The following is a 25,096-nucleotide window of genomic DNA, read 5'->3' on the forward strand; positions in this document are numbered from 1 at the left end:
ACAGTGCTGTGATGAACATTGGGGTACATGTGTCTCTCTCAATTCTGGTTTCCTCCGTGTGTATGCCCAGCAGTGGGATTGCTAGATCGTATGGCAGTTCTGTTTCCAGTTTTTTAAGGAATCTCCACACTGTTCTCCATAGCGGCTGTACTAGTTTGCATTCCCGCCAGCAGTGTAAGAGGGTTCCCTTTTCTCTGCACCCGCTCCAGCATTTATTGTTGGTAGACTTTTTGATAACAGCCATTCTGACCTGTGTGAGATGGTACCTTATTGTGGTTTTGATTTGCATTTCTCTGATAATGAGTGATGTTCAGCATCTTTTCATGTGTTTGTTAGCCACCTGTATGTCTTCTTTGGAGAAATGTCAACAATATGGAATGCTTCATGAATTTGCATATCATCCTTGTGCAGGGGCCATGCTAATCTTCTCTGTATCATTCCAATTTTAGTATATGTGCTGCTGAAGCGAGCACTGAATAATTCCCTTTCAATTCAATGGTTATATCCTTGGAAGGACTCAGATTTGGGGCTGGTGGCTTTGTGAGCCTCTAGTTCTCTGTGTAGAATAAAGTGTCCCTTGCTCCCACCTAACCCCGCCTAACCACAACATAAAGCTTGGTAAACAGAGAATGGATTATATTTCTGATTCTTCTTATTCCCTCAGGGAAGTGTCTTTTGTGTTTAGTTCAGTTCAGTTGCTCAGTCCTGTCCGACTCTTTGCGGCCCCATGAATCGCAGCACGCCAGACCTCCCTGTCCATCACCAGCTCCCGGAGTTTACTCAAACTCATGTCCATTGAGTCGGTGATGCCATCCAACCATCTCATCCTCTGTCATCCCCTTCTCCTCCTGCCCCCAATCCCTCCCAGCATCAGAGTCTTTTCCAATGAGTCAACTCTTCACATGAGGTGGCCAAAGTATTGGAGGTTCTGCTTCAGCATCAGTCCTTCCAATGAACACCCAGGACTGATCCCCTTTAGGATGGACTGGTTGGATCTCCTTGCAGTCCAAGGGACTCTCAGGAGTCTTCTCCAACACCACAGTTCAAAAGCATCAATTTTTCGGCACTCAGCTTTCTTTATAGTCCAAATCTCGCATCCATACATGACCCCTGGAAAAACCATAGCCTTGACTAGACGGACCTTTGTTGGCAAAGTAATGTCTCTGCTTTTTAGTATGCTATCTAGTTTGGTCTTTTGTGTAGTACAGCCTAAATGGACTTTCCCTGTGGTCCCACCTGTAGACAGTCACACATACCATTGGATCTACTAAGTCTGCAGAGAGCCCAGTGATTTCTCAAGTCCATCCTGGGAATGTGAGACCTGGATCTACTTACTCTGTAAGGTTATTAGGTTTCTAAATATGTTTCTAAGGTATTTTATATATTAATATTACAAACATCTATAGTATTTTAAAATATGTTGAATTTTGTGGTACAACTGAAATATATATATATAAAATACCACTTAAACATTTTAAGATGCTGTCAAAAATACATGTAAAACATTTTCAGAAATGTTAGCAGGGTAAATTTTGTACTGACACAGGTAGTTAATACCAAAGGCCGCTGCCAATTTCTCTCATTCACAGAATAGTCTTTTTTGTTGAACGAGTAAAACACATCCTCTAAGACAATTATGACAAAATGACAATTATATAGGAGAGGGAAAAGTATTGGAGCTGTTTCATGGACTGGATCCAGTTCCAAAAGCTGGACTTTATTTTATTTTATTGAAACTGAATATAGAGTCTTTATATGATCCTTTTAGAAAATTTCTCAAGGGAAATAATAAATGACCAATAAAAGCAGAAATGCTGTTTTTAGAAGAGATGATCTCAGTTTCCTGATGAATAGTTCTTATATATTTATATCCTTGTGAAATGAAAGTGAAGTGAAAGTGTTAGTTTCTCAGTTGTATCCAACTCTTCGTCACCCCAGGCTGTAGCTCACCAGGCTCCTCCATCCATGGAATACTGGAGTGGATTTTCCATTTCCTTTTCCAGGGGATCTTCCCAAACCAGGGACTGAACCCAGGTCTCCTGCATTGCAGGCAGGTTCTTTACCATATGAGCCACCAGGGAAGCCCATATCCTATGTAAATATATTTATTCATTATTTCTTTGATACTTTAGTGATGGAGTTGATATGACCTATTAGAAAATCTGACTCTAGGAGATCCTGAGAAAAATCACCAATGGTCAAGAGGAGGACTGTGCCTTGCCCTCACTAAGGAGCTTCTTCAGATAGCTGTTTCCTTTTGTTTCCTACCAAACTTAAGAATTGCAGAGAGTCAGTTCTTATATCTGTGTGATCAAAACAAGTTAAACGAATAAATTCTTAACATAATTTTTTTCAAGTACTATTTCAGAGACTATAAGGATTAGTCTTTATGTTGCTGTTTGGATGGTTGGAATGATTGAAGCAGTTCTGGGCCTCTGAGATCTCAAGTGTGAAACAACATGTAATTTTAAGTTTTGAAATTTAATTTAGATGTTCGCTACTCTGTGAAGCCTTCCCTGATTTCCTGTTGGGTTAAAATTTGTTTTGTTTTGTTTCTCTTTTTTAAAAATATTTTTTGGCATTTGATTGGGGTATAGTTATTTTCAATGCTGTGTTAGTTTCTACTCTGCAGCAAAGTGAATCAGCCATACACATACATAGATCCCCTCTTGTTTGGATTTCCTCACATTTAGGTCACCATAGAACACTGAGTAGAATTCCCTGTGCTATACAGTAGGTCCTCATTAGTTATCTGTTTTATACACAGTATCAGTGGTGTATGCATGTCAACCCCAATCTCCCAATTCATCCTATTTGTCCTTTCCCCTCCTGGTAATGCTCACACTTTCTTGGCTTTGCTTTTTGAAACTTTCTATTTTACTCTATTGGTTATTTGTGTGCTTAGGAGTCTTCACCTTCATAGATAAAGATGTGATTGTACATGCTTTCCTTTTTGAATAGTTACTCATTGTATTCTTATTTGTCAGGGTGGACTTGGTTGTGCTAAAGTTAAAATCATTTCATAATTTTTTTTCCACCTTTTTATTCCGCTTGTCTGGTACAAGTAGAGTTACTTGTTCAGAGATGGAGGCTGAACATGTTTTATCAGCTTCTAGCTTTACAAGCTTGAAAAAGAAGCCTCCTCAGTTGCCATGGCAGAAGAGTCATCTTGGGAGTGCCTTGCCAGTTCATAAACACCTGCTGGTGACACATGGCACTTCTGCTCATAGCCCACTGGCCAGAAAAAGTAGTCATGTGGATTCCCAGGGAAGCTGAGAAATGCAGGCACATAGTTAGAGCATTTGATGAGTATCATTGTCAGTTTCAAAGCCATTTTCTTTTCCTCAATACCTTTCTATTCCTCTCCTGGGGAGTCAGACCCAGAAGTTCACTGAAACCCACTTTATACACACAACCAGCTAAGAGAATAGAGGTACAGAATTTGAGAACAAGTAGTGACAAAATATATGAAGTTTTCTAGTGCTGTTTTCCAAGTGAACACTGTTTTTTCCTTGGGTGACAGTGAATAGCTGTATCCTTGGTCCAGCAAGAATCAAAAGTAATGATGAGAGAGCGAACTGCCGTCTTCACCTCTGTTTTCACGAGTCTCCCTATGTGTTTTACATGAAGTGTCCCTCTTAAAAGGACACCCCTCTGTTGGATTAGAGCCCACCCTTATGAACTCATTTTAAGTTGCTTACACCTGCAAAATGATTCAGATACAAAGAATCCACCTGCAATGCGGGAGACCTGTGTTTGATCCTTGGGTTTGGAAGATCTCCTGGAGAAAGGCATGGCAACCCACTCCAGTATTATTGCCTGGAGAATCCATGGGCAGAAGAGCCTGGTGGGCTACAGTCCATGGGATCACAAAGAGTCAGGCACGCCTTAACTGCTAAGCACAGCACAGAACGCATCTGCAAAAATCCTTTATCAAATAAAATCACATTCACTGGTACTGGTAAAGGGTAGAATTTCAACATGTCTTTTGTTGTTGTTTGTTGTTAAGTTGCTAAGTTGTGTCTGACTCTATTGTGATCCCATGGGCTGTCCATGGGGTTTCCCAGGCAAGAATACTAGAGTGGGTTAGCCATTTCCTCCTCCAGGGAATCGTCCCAACCCAGGGATGAAACCTGCATCTCCTGTATCACGGGCAGATTCTTGTAAAAGACTTGCTGGACCTTTTTGTGATATCTTTGGATCTCTCCATCCATCAAAAAGTAATTACAAAATAAAAAGCTTTAAAAATATGCATAGTGTAGTCCTTTTTTCCTAAAAAAAAATAATAAACCCAAACTAAACACATGAGTATATTTCTGTAAGCACAGACACTAGTGTGAATGGACGCATATAGGAGCACATGAGCATCTCAGTACTACCTGACTTAAAGCTCTGAACATAAGTTACTTTTCTGTGACTAACATCTAATCATCTGTGTTTTTAATAAAGAATCTATCAAGTTTTTTTTTTTTGAGGAACCCCGTTACTGTTTTCCATCGTGGCTTACACCAATTTACATCCCCACTCACAATGTACAAGAGTTGTTTTCTTTACATGTCCTTGACAACATTTGTTATTTGTAGATTATGATGCTAGTCATTCCAGTCCTGGGCATACATCTGAAACAAAGCAAAGCAAAATACTTATTCAAAAATTTTTATGCACCCCAATGTTCATTCAGCTTTATTTACAATAGCCAAGATATGGAAGCCACCTAATTCTCCACCCACAGCCAAGTGCATAAAGAAAATGTTGCATATAAATATACAACATTACTCAGCCATGAGAAAAGAATGAAATCTGCCCTTTGCAACAATATGAATGAACCTGGAAGGTATTTTGCATAGTAAAATAAGTCAGGTAGAAAAAGGCAAATATTTTATGTGGGTGTTGGTTGTTCAGTCACGTCCAACTCTCTGCGACCCCATGGACTGTAGCCCGCCAGGCTCCTCTGTCCATGGGATTCTCCAGGCAGGAATCCTGGAGTGGGTTTCCATTTCCTTCTCCGCAAATGTTGTCTGTTAACACTTATCTGTGAAATCTGAAAGAAAAAAATAGTGTAATAAAACAGAAATAGACTCAGATAAAAAAGTCTATCAAGAACCAAAAGTAAAAATAATAGTTTACTGCGTAGCATTGTGTTCAAGCTCAGTGCATTAGAATTAGATTTGAGACATCCAGCTCTGTCGCTCAGTGTAGCTTGGAGGAGGTTTGAGAAAACTCCAGGTCTTGCTGGCTGTATGATTGCAAGGAGAGTAAATTTCTCACCTGTTCTTAGGGTTAGAGTCGCGTCTGCAGAGCCAGGAAATACTGGCCCAGTGAACGACAGGCAGTCATAGCACTGACAGTGCAGTTCACTGGGTTCAGTTTTCAGTGCCAATTGCGAGACAAGGTACAGAGGGCTTAACTATAACAATATATATATTTTTTTAAAGAATGCAGTAGTAGGAATTTAAAAATAGCATTGAATCTGAGAACTCCATTGGATGTACCAGTGAGGAGAGGATCAAAAGAAGAAAGCCTAGAGTCACTGATATTTCTCTGGAAGTTAAGGAGTCAGAAAATACTGTCCAAAGATGACAAGTGGAAATAAAGCTTAAATATTATTTAAAGTTTTATTCGTCACTGCAGTCATGGCTAAGAAACACTGGGATGATGGAGTGGAACACATTTGTTATTTTTCATAGAAAAGTATTAGTAGATAATGCTTCAAATTATCACAAATTGCAAATATTAGCATAGAGGCACACCTTGTTTTATTGCATTTTGCAGATATTGTGTTTTTCACAAATTAAAGGTTTTTGGCAACTCATGTGCCATTTTCCCAACCACATTTGCTCACTTTGTGTCTCTGTTTCACATTTTGGTAATTCTTATAATGTTTCACACATTTTAACTTTATTATATTTGTTATGGTGATCAATGATTTTTGATGTTAGTATTGTAATTATTACTGCATTTTAAAAAAATAAGCGTTTTTAAATTAAGCCTGTACTTTTTAAGACATAATGCTATTTATTGCACACTTAATAGACTATAGTATGGGGGTAAACATAATATTTATATTCATTGGGAACCCAAAGACTTCATGTGACTTGCTTTTTTGTGGTATTTACTTTACTACAGTACTCTGCAGCAGAACCTGCAATGTCTCTGAGGTGAGTGTGTGGTCTTACAAATGATGGTGGTTTACTCACCAAGTCATCTCTAGCTCTTGGACTAGAGCCCATGGACTGTAGCCTGCCAGGCTCCTCTGTCCATGGAATTCTCCAGGCAAGAATACGGGAGTGGGTTGCCATTTCCTTCTCTGGGGGATCTTCTTGATCCAGGATCAAACGTGCATCTCCTGCACTGCAGGTGGATTCTTTACTGCTGAGCCACCAGAGAGGCCCAGTCTTATGAGTAACCACTAGGAAAAACCTGAGACCAAAACTCTCAGAGGAGAAGCCCCTGAAGAGCAGGCCTGCAAGGTGATGTGCTTTCACTGTGTGGGCCAGTTACCTGTGTGGTGCTCCCAGCTCTGAATTCTCCCTTAACTGCCTGGTCTGTGAAAATGGATCTGGGCCCTCTCAGCATCCGCTGTCAGCTACTGCCCTGGTCAGTTGTACTGCCCGCAGAGGGTGCCAGGGAGACACTGCAGGAGAAGTGGTTCTGAGCTTTGGTTCCCATGGACTTGCAGGTGGGCTCCTGAAGCCTCTTGACTTCCCAAGGGCCTGGGTCCCACCGTAGGCACAGCCTCTCCCCTCAGGGCCCCTGAACCACATGGCTGCCAGGGCCGCCCAATTGCTTGCAGCTTTGTAGCACCTTCTGCAGGTGAGTGGTAGAGGTTTGCCACCAGTGAGACACCTCCCTGTGAACACCTTTCCCTGGCACTATGGAGGGTGGATTTCTAGCAAGTTCCAGATAGACACCTATCAATTAGGACCAAGCCCCAACCTCTGTACCACAAATTCAGAACATTATAGGTTCTCACTGGATATTTGTGAAATGGAAGACTGCTATGCGGAGCTCAGTCATGTCCAACTCTTTGCAACCCCATGGACTGTAGCCGGCCAGGCTTCTCTGTCCGTGGAATTCTCCAGGCAAGAATGCTGCTCATAAATATATATTCATATATGTATATAAGCTTCTTTGATGGCTCAGATGGTAAAGAGTCTGCCTGTAATGCGGGAGACCTGGGTTTGATCCCTGGTTTGGGAAGATTCTCTGGAGGAGGGCACGGCAACCCACTCCAGTATTCTTGCCTGGAGAATCCCATGCTGGAGCCTGGTGGACTACAGTCCATGGCGGTGCAAAAAATTGGACACTGCTGAGTGACTTTCACTTTCACATCTGTATAAGAAACTCTGAAGACTCATCAAAACTGTAAAGATCTTTACACAAGATCTTTGTGCTATAATTTTGTGTTATAATTTTTGCGCTATAATTTTGTGTTATAATTTTGTTTTGTGTTATAATTTTCTTTGGAAATTTGGTGAGGAACATGGTTCATAGCAGGTGTCAGGACAAGCTTTTGAGACCATCTGTACACAAAGGCTGAGTTAGCCCAGTATTATTTGGGAAGATCAGTAAACACTTGGGTGAAGTTAGAACTCTATTGCTCGGATCCACTGATTACTTAAGTTACCGGCTTCCCTCTGTTGAAGACAGGTGATATTTGACAACACCCTGAGGCAGGTTGTCCAGTTTTGTCAAATTCTGCAGACCTAAAATTCAGCCAGTTAGTTCTGTCATCCTCATCTTAAATGTTCAAAAGGAAGGACAAGTTCTTTTTGATCAGAAGACACTGAATTCAATTATGGAAAACAAACAAGCTTCACCGAGGCAGCAGTGTCCCTGGTTGATGCTGGGGTTTGCCGTGGGTACAGACCGTCACTTAGCCACATGCTTAGCTTGGCAGGAGCACCCTCACGGCGGTTGGGCACAGTCCCATGGTTTTGTGTTTACGGCTAGAAGGGACCAACGTGAACTTTCAGATTTTGTTCAGAGACCAGCCATTGTGTGCAGACAGGCCAGAGAATGTTGCCTTTCTCCCTTCAAACTTGTAGCTGACCCCAAATATTTAAATAAAAGGTTAGTTAATGTTTAAATGAAATTCTAACGTTGGCTTGATGTTTTCATGGATCTGGGCAGGTGGTAATCACTCCTGCCCAGTTAAGCGGGTCAGTGGGGCCATTCATATTACCCGGAGATTAGCAACAACAGAATCAGCAATATTAAATCTTTGAAGATATCTCTCCTGATAACTTGAGGCTACTTAGATGTTTGCTGAAGAGGAGGTGATCTAAAAATAGGTCACATACATCATATACACATATCAGAAGAAAACTCCATATTGTTTTTTTACTTCAAGTATTTGATAGATCTTACAAAGGTTTATGGCCACAAGTGCAGAAGCCCTCCCCCTCAAAAAAAAAACAAAAAAAAAAACACCACTTACAGAAAAGCAAAACTTTACTAACACAAATAAGAGCTCTGAAGAGCATCTGAATTCCCATCACACCACACCTGGTAAGAATCAGTCTAGCACAACATCATCCATCATGCCGGGGCTGTCAGTTCTGACATCCTTTAAGGCTACGTTGTGTGCTTAATGACTACATGACAGAAAATGTAAACAGACACCACACATACAGGTAGGCCAGTCCATATATGCGTGTGTATACTTGCATTGGAATATTTGGTGCAAAGATATACCAAAAAAATTAGAGCACGTAAAGCAGCCCATTAAAACATACACATGCACGCATGTGCATGCATGCCCCTAAAAGCAACCAGAACAAAACAGAACAAAACCCAAGCAATTTCTTACATAAAAACACAAAGCCCATTCAAAGGAATTTACCCAATGTGAGAGGAAGTAGATCAAGAAGCAGATATCAATGTATATTCACCGATGGATAGATTATAGTCTTATTAGGAATGCCCTTCATCTTCCTTGTGACACATCAAGTTGCAACTTACTAATAAGGATTCAGGAATATCTGGTGAACCCGGTGCAAGCCCTGAATTAATAAGCCATCAGGCACACACACACACACAAAAATGGTGTCATCGGTACTTCAATGTTTGAAAAGCCATGTGCGTTTTTGGTTCAAACAACAATACCACAAACTCAGATTTCAATTTTATTCTTAGTGGATTGGTTGCTTTTAATTGTTTACGAGAGAAATTTTATTCTTGCAACAGCTTATTTAATATCCTTGTAGTGCACTAGGATGATTGAGTTAAGCAATTTTTTCTCACAGGAAAAGGCATCATTTGATGTTTTGCAAAGTGCCTGTGTTTGGGGTTTGGCAATAATGTATATATAACTAAAAGTCTCCAATCCTTTTTCCTCCACTCTGTCCAACAGCTTTCTTGCCCCGAAGGAAACATGGCATGTTAAAAGCAGAATGACAAAAAAGAAAACACAGATTTTCAAATTCCAAACTGTGTCATTCTTTCTTATTAAGAGTCACAGAATCTGTTTTGCTGCTGATAGACGTTAGTAACCCCAAACCCTAACGTAAACTGAGATGACAATCACTTTATTTTCGTAGTAATTTTCTCGTCTGTAACTTAGTACATTTTCAAGTGCAACAGCTTTTGTAAAACAAAACCATGGCACAAACTATAATACTCTAATTTCTTAAAATAGATTGACTTAGTAGAAAATTCTGTCAATTTAAAAAATAATTAGGAAAGGAATTTGAGAAATATTAGAAGATGCAAAACACACACATTTCTATGATATGGGAGGAAGCTTTGGTTTTTATAAGTTGCCAAACCAGAATAATGATTATGAAATCTGCCATTAATTTTGCATTGTCAAAATACTCGATGCTGTATGTGAACTTCTTACCATTCTGGGATGACCAGTGCTCTGATTTCTTGGGCACAAACACAGAACAACAACTGATAGTATGCACAGCAGCCAGTTTTCCTCATCTCTCAGATTCTAATTGCCAGGGATATTTATAAGTGGGTGTAAACAAGGAAGCATTCCCTCAACTTTCTCTTCGTAGTTAAAATAATCAAGGCAAAAACAAAGGGGGACTATGTAAAAGTAAATCTACAACCAGGCATCTTTTGAAGTGACAGTTTAGTTTGCATTTTATTTTCACTTTATAGGTGAGCAAATTTGTAGTTTCTAGAAAGATGGTTATGTAGGTTAGGGATTTAAATTTACAGAAAAATTTCACAACCCCTAAAAGTTGCTCTTAACGGGTTAATCACCTTTGTTACCCTGAAAGCATTATTTTGTTTCGGTTTTCCAGCAAATAGAGAAACGACATTTGGTTAGGTAAGTCTTTGAAACCAAGTAATTCCACATAAGGACCAACCTACTGCTAACACCCTCGTGAATTCAAAGTCTAGTTTCTTACTTAGTCAGGGTCTTTCTCATTACCTCATTGCTTACTCTAACAATGACCACTTGCCAGAGAGGAGCCCCCCTCTCCCCCCAAAAGGACATCCTTCGATTTTCACAGAGAACGACAGCATGTACTACAAGTTAGATATTCACAAGGAAACTTCACCGAAGGAGGGGGAAACAGCATGCATCTGGCCCTGGAAGCTGTTCTTTTAAAGGTTATCGGCAATGATTGCTTTCAAAGCCCAGTTTTCACTGCATTTTGACACGCCAGTGTATGCTTCATACAGTATTAATAAAGGGTTACACAGGAATTAATGAAAAGGTTTCATGTTCACATATAATAAATAAGTACCTAATTAAAGACACGGTTAAGCCAGAAGCACCGATATTGTCTTTTACATTGATATCTATTATGCTTCTTTAGCATTGACTGTGCACCTCTTCAGCTGACGGATGCCTGAAGGGAGCGCTAACAAATCTCTCAGCTGGTGGCTGGCACTGGTCTTGAAGGAAGCAAGAAGGAATACTTTGCAGGCTTTCAGAATCTCCCCACCAGCTGTCACCAGCCATGGGTGCTGAAAAGATCCTGTCACTTCATCCAAAGGGATTTACTTGGTCAGAAGGAAAATTTAAATACAAAGCATGCAGCTAAGAAGCTAGTGAAAGGGATTATGAGCATACAAGAGCACATGAGTATAGGACACTAACACATCTTTAGGAAATTTCAGACCCCAAAGCCAGGATTACTGCCAGGGCAGGGTCAGAGACAAGGCAGGAACTTTACCACTGGAGTTATTATCTTCCAACCATTCAATTCAACTTTATAGGTCTTTCATCAAGGCCATTAAAAGAAAAAAATAGAAAAGAAAGACTCCCATCCTTTCAATAGGGAGCTGAGAAAACACATTCAGGTTCTAATACTGTCGGGGATCACCTGCATGCAAAATACCCTGCTTCCTTGTGTACATGTTCTCATTTCTCTGCCCTTGTCTGAATTTACCAGTGCCACACATCTGGTTGGTAAGGCCAGTGAAGCCAAATCAGAGCATGAGACATTTCAGATTCATGAATCTGCTTGAAAAGAGACTCTGGGGCACATTTGAAATGAGAGAGGCGGTGGCTGAAATGTCCATGGCTGGGTCCTTAGGGGAGCAGAGGTGGAAAGCTGCCCCCCCCGCAGGATGGCAGTGGTCTTGTGTCTGCCATTGGTGATGGAGTCAGGGAAAGACGACTACCAACCTGGCTACAGACAAGGTCATTTTATTTAAATAAGGAGGAAAGGGCACAGTTCATACATGGGCATCCATGATTAAAAATGCATGTTTCCTTATCCTGATTGGCAAGGTGGTCATATGTAGTTCAAGAACAGCATGTGGCTTAGCCAGCCTCTACTCTTCAGAGGAAGCTCATACAACCTCAGGGCCATCGTGTCTCCTCGGGGAAAGTAGAAGAAGGAGTATGAGGTGGAGATAGGAAGATACTTCGGCCACCTGATGCAAAGAGCCGACTCACTGGAAAAGACCGTGATGCTGGGTAGGATTGAAGGCAGGAGGAGAAGGGGGCGGCAGAGCATGAGGTGGTTGGATGGCATCACTATCTCAGTGGACACGAGTTTGAGCAGATTACAGGAGATGGTAGACGACAGGGGAGCTTGGCATGCTGCAGTCCACCAAGTCGCAAAGAGCTGGACATGCCTTAGGGACTGAACAACAACAGGAAGAGAAGGCTGGATCCTGGCCGCAGGGCAATGCAAGCCATCCCCAACTTGCGGTTTGTGTACTTAAGCCTGGTTTGGCCTCAAGACAAATGGGCACAAAGGTTATAAGAGTGTAAGAAGATAACATAGCAACAATGCCAGAAGTGATGGAATGCGGAACCCAAGAAAGGCTTTCAAGGTGGCAAGTATGTCTCACTTCCAAAGGGAGTAGACCAAGAAAAGAGAAGATCCCAGGAAAAGTGCTTTCCTGCAGATTTTAGATGTTTGTTGTCTGTTAGAAGCTCTGATGGGGAGAGGAGCGTTTGTGAGAAGGAACCAGCAGGGCGGAAGTGCAGCAGGAGTTGAGGAGTCTGCCTTTAGATGTCACTGCAACCTCACAACTGCACTTCTGAATTCCCATGAAGGATCAGGAGAGTCTGACTCCAGCCATGGTTCTAGGAGACGTTGTACATTATTATCTATATTTCTTCACAGAGGCCATCGTGTGGTGGTCCCAGCAAAGCTGATGAGGCAAGCAGCCTGATTCTGCTGTAGCCTTGCTGCCTGCCCCAGCCGCCTCCCCCAGTCAGCCTTTTTCACGGTGGAGAGGGACCTGGAGCAAGACTGCAACACCACAGATGCAAATGAGAAGCCCCCACCCCCACCACGGGGGGCTGCCAGGAACATGGAACAGCTTCCCCAGCACCGCCAGACCCCTCCCGTTCAGTGAGGGGCTTCCTTCTAACAGGCTCTGAAAGCTAGTGCCTCCTCTCTTAGGAGTGTGGCTTGCATTCTGTTCTGTTAGTGCTCTTATCATAAATAAGAGGAGATGTGTGTGTGTGTGTGTGTATACATATAAAATATATTAAGTATAAATATATTGAATATATTACACACAAAATATATATTGACACATACATGCAATTAAGAAATAAGAATAAGTATTGATAGTAATTAAGAAAAATTGTATACATTATATATGTTATACATTTTACATATGGTTTATATATTATATATGGCATATGGTATACATTATATATGGTATATATGAAAGTGAAAGTCAGTCGTGTCCTGCTCTTTGCAACCCCGTGGACTATACAGTCCAGGGAATTCTCCAGGCCAGAATATGGGAGTGGGTAGCCTTTCCCTTCTCCAGGGCATCTTCCCAACCCAGGGATTGAACCCAGGTCTCCCACATTGCAGATGGATTCTTTACCAGCCTGGAGCCACAAGGGAAGCCCAAGAATACTGGAGTGGGTAGCCTATCCCTTCTCCAGCAGATCTTCCCAACCCAGGAGTTGAACTGGAGTTTCTTGCATTGCAGGCGGATTCTTTACCAACAGCTAACAGGGAAACCCCTATGTGGTATATATGTTATTCATGGTATATATTGTATATGGTATATATATTATATGTGTTATACATATATAATAGGAAAAAAGAAATAAGAATAAGTATTATTATTAAGAAATAACTGTAGGTATTTTATATGTTTATATCTGTATGTGTGTGTGTTAGTCATTCAGTCATCTCCAACTCTTTGCAATCCCGTGGACTGTAGCTCACTAGACTCCTCTGTCCATGAGATTCTCCCGGCAAGAATATTGGAGTGGATTGCCATGACCTCCAGGGGATCTTATATATAATATATTTTATATGTAATATATTTGACATTTTATTTTATATTTATATTCAATATATTTTATTTAATTAAAATAATTGTATGTATTATATATAAATGTTTATAATATACAATTAAGAAATAATATAGTAGCATTTTAAGATTCATACAAATTCAAATGAGCAATATTTCTTAAGTCCACAGTAGTTTCTTAGGGAACAAAATAGGCCAGCTGAAACCTGACCACCTCATCCAGGATTTTCATAGCAGGCATTTCTTTCTGTGGCCACGCGACACTCAGGTTTAGTTCCTTTTCTGCAAAGGCATGGAAAATGCTTTGTGATTTAAGAGCCCTGTAGCCAAGTCCAACTAATTATTAGACCAAAACTAACTCTGATAACTGACATCCAGTCTTAGATCTAGGAAAAACTTAGACAAATCAAATATCCAGCGAAAACATTACCAAATGCTGCCTAATGCAACTGCCTATACATTTCTAATCAGTATTCATTTCCTGTCCTTAAAATAAACAGAAAACAGATTTCTCCGTTTCCCTGAAAATCAGTCTTTTGCAGTATCTGTCAGTTGCTTTCTCCCAATTAGTATTCTACATTCATTTATTTTGGTTGTAAGTTAATTTTTTTTTAACATAACATACCTTGGCATGCATGTTTCATCCAATTTCTGTAAGTGAAAGGATAGTCTTCCACTGTGCTCCTTGAAGGCTGCCCAACCTGTAACTTTGTTAATGAATTGAGATGAATCAAAGACACCTTATTAATTATTGCTTGCCTGGTAGGTAAAGCTTTGGCTTTTCACCTCACTGGCCCAGAGAAAAGATTGCCTTTGGCCATGTCCAAGGGGCTCATTAAGGCTTCTCTGAGGAATGGGAAGAAATTGTTAGTGAGAGGCAGTGGTCAGCTCCTCTCCTAGAGGTATAGCAGAGAAGGATGCCCTCATCACGGAGAACTAACAAGCCTGAGTGTACTACACCTGTAATCAAACTGGCCTGGAAACGCCAGGAGACCACTGTGCTCTCTTTGTGAACTGGGAACTTATCTGAAAATGCTGAATCCAATCCGTAATTGACGCGTGCACGCAATTATAATCCTCCAGATAGCTAAAAAATAAATAAGTGTTGCAATTGCAAGCCTCAAGGAGTGGTAAACTTTAACATGCATGGCATCGACTAAGATAGTGGATATACTAAAAGCGGAAACTATTTCGTTTCCTGCATTGGCAGCAGGCAGGTAACTGAATGTCTGTTTTTCTTAATGAGCATAATTAGGTACAGCTTTTTGACAGCTCATAGACTGGCGTCTAGGCATTATGGCAAGAAATGTATTTCAAGAAAGACTGTACCTAGTTCTGTATTTACCTAATTTCTATTGTACGCAGAGTGGACAAGGTCTCCTCTAAATTGGGTGAGCCAGTAGATGTGGGCTTCCATTTGAAATAGGGACACTTGTTTCTTCCTACAGGTTTGGAAGGACTGGGGATAGGAAGTTCTGCCAGTGGGCTCATAATCACTAGCTACTGTATTCACTCACTTGTCGTATTAAAAATATTTGTTAATCTTTCAAAATGGCAGGTCCCCCAAGATGGCACAGTAATGAGGTTGCATGGCCATGAGTTGAGGTGTTGGGTGCATCAACGAGGTCAGTCAACAGTGTTTATTGATTGCTCACTGTGGGCTGAAGGTTGGGCTCGTCCACCCTGCATGTGCAGAGTGAATTGGTATTGGAGGTCAATGAAGAGGAAACTCTGAAATGTCACTGGTACATTTTGCCGGGACTGTCGCCCTCCTGAGAATCTTTTTGAACACAACAGACATAGACACTGGAAAAGGGAAGACACGGCTTCCTGTGTCCGCTGCTGTGTATATTAATTTTGCTGAAGGCAAAGCCTCCAAAATAGCCTTCTCAAGTGCAGTGGGGAATAAATAGTCTGAATGGTGGTGATGCTCAGAAACGTGGTATCTAGCTAAACAGACCTAGAAAAGTTCCTGGTTTTTACAGCACAGACTGCGATTGGCTATTGATTTTCCAAGCTTCCTTGTCATTATAAGGAGAAAAAGGTAGAACACAGTTATAGTTGAAAACATAGGAACTCAGGACTTTTTCTTGACTTCTAGTTTCTATTATTAAGGCTTGCCCCTAAGTATTTACATATTTGGTTGAATTAAAGTGTATGTATTTATCTTGGAAGTTAAGTTCAAAATGAAAACAACACCCTTAGAAGGTCTAAAACAATCCCATCAGGCAATAAATGCCACGAAAATGTTTTTAACTTCTCTCCATAAATATTAGTTATCTTTTGAAATTGACACCTAACCATATTAACTTAGAAAAAATACATACAAAGTTAAAATGAACAGCATAAAGTGTATTTATAAAACATAAAAATCTGCCAGGTCACTGAAAAAATCCTGAGTTTAGAACTTGTAAGGAAGCCCTTCCTCACTCCCCGTAAACAAACAAAACTGAGGAGAATTTGATTTTTTTTTTCCAAAAATATCTGAGCCTATGCACAAACTGTAAAGATGAGAACTGGGATCTATTCATAGTTTTCCATTAAAGTAAGTAGAAATCTCATCCATCAGTCTGACAAACAGCAAGACAATAAAATAAAGTGAGATTTAGAAGTATAAAAATATTTGAGATTTGACTTCTTCCACACAAAATCAAAATTTGAAATTCATGTGCTCAAGTTAACTTCTGGTTAATATACAATTTACATAAAAGAAAATTCATGCCACTGTTTAGGAATTTGCATATAGCATTCATCCTCAGAGTGGTGGTTTTTTTTTTTTTTTTTTTAAAGGCTGTGATATATTTAAGCAGCTCATTTTAGGTATTTTGTTTATAATTGCCCTTCCCTATTGAGTTTTATTAGCAAAGATGTAATGTGTATCTGTGGATGTACTGTGGCCCTTGGAGAATCACAAAGTCGCAGAAAATCTGAAATTTTCTTTCAGCCCCAGAAATCAATTTCACCCCCTTGGGGGCGGTGTTGCCCCTGTTGAGAAGACAGCCCTCGTTAATTCTTAATTCTAGACAGGGTATGGATATGATTTCTCTTTTTCCTCTTATCAATACATCAGGGCTAAGCGATAAGCAGAGGAACTTTCGAAAAACGTCTTTAAGGTCTCAGGAGAGAGGGTGGCAGGAGAGAAATGAGAGGAATCCGTTTTGCAGTCTTTAAGTGCGTTTGGCGTGTGCCGTCCCGGCCCGTTCACACAGCGTCCCCACCTTGACTGAGCCCCTGTACACGGCCCAGGCGCTGCAGCCAGGGTGGACCACGCATCCGGAATGCACAGCCGCCCACCCACCCCTTACTGCGGCCGGGGTGGGGACCCGCCACGCTGCCCTCCAGCCCCGGGGTCCCTGTTCTGAAACCAAGCAGGTGAGAGGCCGAGCAAGCGACTGCTTTTGATGTTGCCAGCTCCCCTTCGCCACCCAACTTTTTTCCCTTCCAAAACCTCTTAGCCAACTTCAAAGGCCTCCTTGCTTCTTGCCTTAATCCAGTGCACTGAGACCTCTAGTTCAAAGAACTTTCCTTAAACCCTCTTCTTAAACTGCAACCCAAACTTTTTTTTTTTTTCCCTTTCCTTTCCACAAAGTAGCAATTACAGCTCGGTTGCGTGGCGCTGGGGCTCCGGCCGATCCGCTCCTGCTATTAATTAATCTCACAAAGGGGGCTCATTTCCTGGCATTCAAATTGACAAGAGAGAGAGAACAGAGAACCCTTTCAAGCAGTTCCAGCTCACGGAGGGGAAGAAGTATCAGAGGGGAGCGCCCCGCAGTATTGGAGGTGGAGGGCCTATTTGATACTCCTGAACATTCTGCCGATTGAATGATTTTTGTTCAGGGAGCGAGCTTTTGACTAATCTTTTACCTGTAAAGGCTTAAACACAAGGCAGTGGTGGACGCATGGAGCTGAATTTTGACAGAGGGGAGGATTGGGGGGTTGGTTTCCAAGAGCCTCTGACTTTCCGGATTCGGTCCAGCCGAAAGCAAAAGCATCTTCTTGTGCATTACACTTCATTTCCAAAAGAAGCGTGTTCACTTGCCTCTCACAGAGAAGCCCTTGGAACAGGAGGAGATGAAGAGAGGCCAGAAAGCAGCCTAACAGACAAGAGATTAAAGCTTTTTATTCAGTATCTCTTTCGTATTCAAATGGTGCTAAGGGCTCTGTGAAAGTTAGAAGCAGAGCCTGTTCAGGAGGGCTTCTAAAGTGTGTACATGGATTTCATGGGAATAGAAGAGGAAGCCACAGCCTGAGTAATGAAAGAAAGATAAGATGTCCTATATAAAACAACTCAAGAGCAGTTCAGTTACTTCAGTAAACCATCAAGGCGAGCTTTGAAGATTTGAGAAAACACTGTAAAAATTTAACAAGAAAAAACTCCTGTCGCAGATTTTGTACCAATAAATGTTTGTATACTCTGGGAATCGCTTAAGCTGTATTCTCCCTACATTAATATTGTTTACTTCTTTGCTGTGGGAGTGAAAGGAACCGATGCATTTTGATGGTACCAGCTGTAGAAAAGGAAGGTCTCCTATCAAAATTTAAAAAAACAAAATAATCGCTTGGAGTGAGGGCTGCAAAAAACCTAGGTGTCTTTGATTCAAAGAAAATGTGCTTTTGCATCTGAGGTCCCTCACTGCAGTTTTGATTAACAGCAATGGGTAGTTGTGTTTTAACACAGATTTAATGTGCTCAATGAAACCAAATGTCAGTGAAAGTCCTTAATAGAGAAAAGGTTTTCTTTTCTTTTTTTTTTTTTTTAGCATACCTGCATCAGTAGGGTTGAAAATACTTTTGTTAAAGGAAAGCAAAAGGCTTCTACTTGTGCATCGAACAAGATAAGAAGCAAGACTTCAATATTGTTCAGGTGTCAAGCCAAGTATTATGGTCTCCAAAATTCTTCATGCCCGCGTCCCACTGAGCAGGGCATTCTTGTCCAGTTTGGAGTATGGTAGGAATTTTTAAGCAGTAAGTCTTTAAAATAAGCAGGAAACCTTTAAAAGTGCCCCCATCTTGGGACTTACCTGAGGGTCCAGTGGTTAAGACTCCATCTTCCAACGCAGAGGGTGCAGGTTCCATCTCCAGTCAGGGAACTAAGATCACACACACCTGGAGGCCAAAAACCAAAATATGAAACAGAAACAATTTTGTAATAAATTCAATAAAGACTTTAAAAAAATGGCCCACATCAAAAAAATCTATAAAAACAAATACCCCCTTCTTTTTGTTACAATGGACAGTTGCTTCATTTGCTGTTCACTGTCTCATAATACTGAACCATTTTGGGACCTCTTCAGGATTTCATTTATTCTTCTTTTTTTGCATATATCTTGACTGTTCTTTGTATCACCAATCAGAAATGCAATAACACTTCAATTCATGAAAGTTCTTTTAAAGCGTTTTCAAAAAGCATTCTAAAAAATCTAAAAAGTGCACAATATACCCCCTTATTAGAGTTTTGTCTGTTAAAAAAAAAAAAAGGTAGGAATAAGCTTGGATGTGGTCTCCGTATGCAGTTCAAAGAGATTAATACAGAAATTCCAATTTTTTCATCAAAGGCTTTTTTTTAAAGGTGAATTAAAAATTGTCTCAGAGTACCTCTAGGATGTTTTCAGTTTCATTAGGGCAGAGATTCTGACTAGTCAAATGCAACAAGCCTTGTGCAATTGAAGTTATCACTGCAGAACCAAATGCAAGCTCAAGTTCACATGTCAGCATGAACAAATTCAGGTTTTATATTCTGCACAACTGGGATTAATTTTTTAAAAAAAAGCTTACCCAAACAGATAAAAATCTCACCCAGTGTCTATAAAAGTGGTTTATATTTAGCTTTATGTCTTTAACCCCCCAAAAGTTTTGTCTTTCACAAAAGCACAGCCAGATTGATCACTGACTGTTAACTTAAAAAATAAAGGTAGCAAATTTAATTTAAAGAGGAAAACAGTAGCTTTATGATAAAGATACCTTTGAGTAACTGGAGACCTCGCAAACCAGGAAGTCCCTCTGGCCCGTGACCCCAGCTGAGTCCCACATTGCAGGCAAGTCACCGGAGTGGGAGCAGGTGGTGGTCTGCAGGTGGTGGGGGGCACACAGGTCTCGTGCACGAGTCTCAGGGCTCGTTCTGCTGTGGTTAGACCACAGCTGCACTCTCGTGATTTTGTGTTTCCCCTTCAGAAACATTAGCCTTCCCAAGTCCTTAAGAGTCACTTTTGACGGTGGTTCTGAAGATAAATGCAAAGGATGCTGGGCATGGGGGCAGCAGACAGAACACTTAGCAACTCCTGTTGTTGAAGCTGTTGTCTGGACACACACAAAGTGCGTGCACTTTCTGCACACTTCACAGAGGCCAGTCTCTAACGCCCTGGAAGTGTGTGTCTGAGTTTACACAGCGAGATGTAATAAGAGAGACAGATCTGGGTTCAGGGTTGGGGAGGTAGAAAAGAGAGGTACAGAAACCAGAAGAGAAAGCAGAAGGAGTGTCAAGAGGTTTTCTCTGCCTTTGCATCTCTGCTTAGGCTCGGTCTCTTCACCAAGACAAGAACCCCTGTACCACTTCCTCTGTCAGCATCCACCTTGACATCAATCAGGGTTCCTAGGGGAGCAAAGATTTGTCAAAAAGAAAAACATTCTAAGCAGCACTCGATAAAGAATAGGGTTGAAAATACACTTTTTGGTGATGATAATTATATATCAGAATGTTTCAGAAAAAAAAAAAATTGGCTGCAGAGTATTTTATTTTTCTGCAATCATCTTAGGGTTGTAAACCCAAGGAGTCTGAAACATGAACCCTCCCTGGCAACTGGAATACAAGAATCACAAAGTTGCGTCACTGCGAATATATGCTGTGAATCCGTTCACAACATCGGGGTGAGCAGTCTGCCTCCTCTGCCGGTCTCCACGGTCAGTGTAGGAGCCCTGGGAGCAGACCTGCTCAGTGTTCAGTACTCACTGCAGGAGAGCTGAAATGCAGGAGGTCCCTGGGCTGTCATCCAGCAATGCAGTAGCCAGAGAAGATAATAATCAAAAAGTAACTTGAGAAGGTAGGGTCATATATTTTCCCTCTGAGAAATCAAGCTGTAATTAGATTGAATTAAGGAATTAAATAATTCCTTAATTAGAATGAATTAAGGAATTCACAGAATCTTGGGTACAACAATAAAATAAAGTCAGATTTAAATATTACTTACCATGGGCCCATCTTTTAGCTTCTACATTTAGGGAAAAAGCTCAGGCTTAGAGAGTATGAATAGTAGTGTTGCCAGGCAGGGCTCCCCCGCCTCCATGATCTAATGCCTGATGATATGAGGTGAAGCTGATGTAACAATAATAGAAATAAAGTGCATGAGACATGTAATGTGCTTGAGTCATCCCGAAACCATCACCCTTCATCTGTGGAAAAATTTTCTTCCATGAAATTGATGCCTGATGCCAAAAAGTTTGGGGACCTCTGCTCCCAGGTCCTTTATCTCTGGACTTGGAGTTCTTAAAAGAAGTTCCTTTCTCTTGCTGGGAAATATCCCCACCTGTTTAATTTTGCACCGCTTCATTTCCTGCAGTACAGATGCTTTCATTCCCTGTCTCTCTTGCTGCTTTGCCGTCTCTCTCTCTGTATCTTTGTCTCTGTCTCTCTCTCTCTCTCACACACACACATCTGAGGACAACTATGCGGTACAGGTATTTAGCCCATTCAGTTGTTTTTATGTTCCTCCTAACTAGTCTTAAATGTACCCAGATCTGCCCATGTATTATTGATAGAGTTGAAATCACAGTGACATGTCATATTTAACCCTGTAGGACATTTCCCCACAAATATGGAAGGATTTATATTTGAGAGGCCCTTCTGTTACTGAACAAATAAATGATATCCTGACTTCATTTTTCAAGTAAATACCTAACTTCATTGTTTATGATAAGCTCGATTTAATAACTAAATTGATACTAGACTCTGACCTTTGAATCTTTAGACTATGCGATACCCATTTTTTCAAAGCAAGATGTATGCTTCAATCAATTAACATAACATGTATCGCAAATTTCCAGTTATTCTTAGATAATCATGAATGTGTTATATAGAAGAAGACAAACATTATAAAGAGACTAAAGAGAATTTTTTCTTCTGAAACTAAAATTAATTAAATTTTCTTCTTTTCTTAAATAAGCAGTTATTAGGACCACGAATTGCATAGAACTCTTCTGTGTAAATGCTAAAGCAGTTTCCATGCCTCTGAGTGGAAAGTAAAGAAAAAGAATAGTACTAAGACATCCTAATGGGTACCATGAGATCCTCAGATCACAGGGGTGCAATCTTGCTCATGTTAGTAAAGGTTTAGTGTTTAAAAGAGAAAAGCACTGTATTTAAATTCATTAAAATGAAACTCACTATAAAGGATCCTAGTTTCTTTAGGGTTTGCAAAATGGGTTTTCTTAAGGAAACTGAAGCTGTTTACAATTGTTAAAAGAGCATAATGATTTCTATAGCAAATGTCTTAAGGTTTTATACTTAATTTATTGATAAATCCTGAATCAGCTTGATTGTATCCTTATAAGGTTGGAGTGAATTCCGTCTTTATTGAGCAGTCTTGTTGAAAATTCTCTAAAACATGTGTCAACACGTCCCATAATGTGTCAGGAGATTTCTCCTTTCTGCTGTTAACCTGAGAATAAGACTGGAGGTAAAAATGTCTCATCAAAATAGTCATACTGTAACACCACCAGAAAAGTAGTCAATCCTGAATGATCATTCCCAGCAAAGGTACTAGAAGCTCTGCCCCCACCCACCTTCTAGAATGTCTTGTCTGTCCATGGATTTCCCACAGCAGAGCAGAATGCCCATATGTAACAAGTGGTCAATAGTGTTTTAAAATCTGAAGTGTGTCAGCTCTGTGACAGATTAATCAAGTGAGGCTAACATTTTTTCCATTGAAGTTCTGGCTCAGGGATAAAGAATCAGCCTGCCTATGCAGGAGACATGGGTTTGGTCCCTGGGTCAGGAAGATCCCTTGGAGAAGGAAGTAGCAATCCACTCCAGTATACTTGCCTGGAAAATCCATCCCGTGGACAAGAGGAGCCTGGCATGCTACAGGCCATGGGGTTGCCAAGGAGTCAGACATGTTAGTAGTGACTAAACAACAAAACAGTTGATTTACAATGTTGATTTACAGTTGAGTTCCTGACATACAGCAAAAGTGATTCAATTATAGATATGTATTTTATATATATATATTTTTTTCATAGTCTTCTCCATTGTAGATAATTAAAAGATAATGAATATTGTTTCCTGTTCTATATGTAAGTAGTTGTTGTTTGTTTTATGTATATAATTGTGTGTATCTGCTAATCCTAAATTCCTAATTTGTTTCCCACCCAACATTTTAGTCCCTTCCCAGGTGGCTTCACTAGCCAGAGTGGTTTAAATAATTTGTTCAAGGAGATACTAACTTAGGAAGTAACAGAAATAACTCTACCCTTTCTTACCCCTCACTAGGATATGCTCAGTCACTCAGTTGTGTCCGAGTCTTTGCCACCCCATGGACTGTATAGTCTGCCAGGCCCCTCTGTCCATGGGATTCTCCAGGCGAGAATACTGGAGTGGATTGCCATTTCCTTCTCCAGGAGATCTTCCCAACCCAGGGGTCAAACTCACATCTCCTGCATTGCAGGTGTACTCTTTACCGTCTGAGCCACCAGGGTTATGGAAGCCCTTCGTGGCTAAAGCCGCCTTTTTTTTTTTTTTCATTTATTTTTATTAGTTGGAGGCTAATTACTTTACAATATTGTAGTGGTTTTTGTCATACATTGACATGAATCAGCCATGGATTTACATGTATTCCCCATCCCGATCCCCCCTCCCACCTCCCTCTCTACCCGATCCCTCTGGGTCTTCCCAGTGCACCAGGCCCGAGCACTTGTCTCATGCATCCAGCCTGGGCTGGTGATCTGTTTCACCCTAAATAGTATACTTGTTTCAATGTAAAGCTGCCTTCTTGATGAGGACCTAGTCTTCTTAAAAAGTGCACTCTTTGGTTTTAATCTGAGAGATTCTGGAACTTCAGTTTGAACCATAGTGCTTTCTACCACCCAGATAGCTCACAAACATGATCAATGTTTGAAGTAAAGTAAAAATAAGAACACTGCATTTCTCATACCCACGGAACTGCAGAGAGGAATTTTTTATTCCATATGTAGTATAGAAGCTTGACACCAACTTCCTAAAACAATGGTAGTCTTAAGCACAGTTGCATATAGAAAATACCGCAAATCTAAGCTTACCATTGAGAGTTGGCATGGGTGTGTCACTAGTGTATCCAAACAAATGTGTTCAGAAATCTGATTTTCCATCTAGACAAGAAAGTAGCTAAACTCAGAAATTCATGTTAAATCTGTCAGCACGTGCACGGTCGCTGTCTTGTCCTACTCTTTGCAGTCCCATGGACTATAGCCCTCCAGGCTCCTCTGTCCATGGGATTTCCCAGCAAGAATACTGGTGTGCAATGCCATTTCCTACTCCAACATCATATACAAGAATAGAGTTAATACACACTTATCACAAGGAGTGGCTTGCCCTCTCACATTTTCAGTAGAATTGTGATTCTGAAGGAGTAAGAAAAGAAAATATTAAATAAAATATTCTTTAACATTTTTTTTTGGCCATGTGGCATGGCATTCAGGATATGAATGTCATGTCAAATCTGTGCCTTCTTCAGTGGAAGCACGGGTTTGTAACCACTGGACCACCAAGGAATTCCCTCTTTAACATTTTATAATGGTTTTATGTAGATGGAGATTTACTTAGATTGGTTAGAAAATAAAAATTTAATAATATAAAATTTAAAATATGCACTTTGAAAGCATTTTGGCTGTGCTTTATAAGAAGGAAGCAAAAATGCTGCTTAATAGAATCTTCACCTTTTTATTGAGTCTTATATATAGACACAGTTTATTGATACAGTCTTTTGCATTTAAATATCTACAAGAACACATAAGAATCAGAATGATTAAAACCACAGTAACTATACAAAAAGTCTATTTTTTATATACTAAATCTGGATCCTCTCTGACTGTTACAAAGTATTCATAATGAGCCAAGTTTGTTAATTTTTTTAACCTTGCAAGCTGTTAAATACATTTAAATTAACTTTTTATGACAATATCTTTGTTAAGCATAGAAACCTCAGGTTATCTTTTCCTCTTTTATGAGAGAGATCAGCAACTTATGAAATGGGGATTTTCCCAGTCAAGTTTTTCTTCTAATTCCAAGCACCATTTTTAAAATATCTCTCTGCTTGGACTGATGCTCAATTTCCAGTTGATACAGATAATTCTGATTCAGTTAAAGTTAATTGAAAAGTTTAAACGGGGAGATATTTCAAATTGCTTGCAAAAGAAAACTGGG

The 25,096-nt window shown here is 40.4% G+C and overlaps 1 non-coding gene across 1 annotated transcript; it reads right to left on the bottom strand.

The window, feature by feature from the left end:
• Positions 1 to 366: 366 nt before the first annotated feature.
• Positions 367 to 473, bottom strand: LOC122442721. The gene has a single exon (XR_006269717.1). It is a non-coding gene; the product is annotated as a U6 spliceosomal RNA (small nuclear RNA).
• Between the last annotated feature and the right edge of the window lie 24,623 nt (positions 474 to 25,096).

The sequence above is a fragment of the Cervus canadensis genome, chromosome 5 (genome assembly GCF_019320065.1).
Source record: "Cervus canadensis isolate Bull #8, Minnesota chromosome 5, ASM1932006v1, whole genome shotgun sequence".
Classification (NCBI taxonomy): domain Eukaryota; kingdom Metazoa; phylum Chordata; class Mammalia; order Artiodactyla; family Cervidae; genus Cervus; species Cervus canadensis.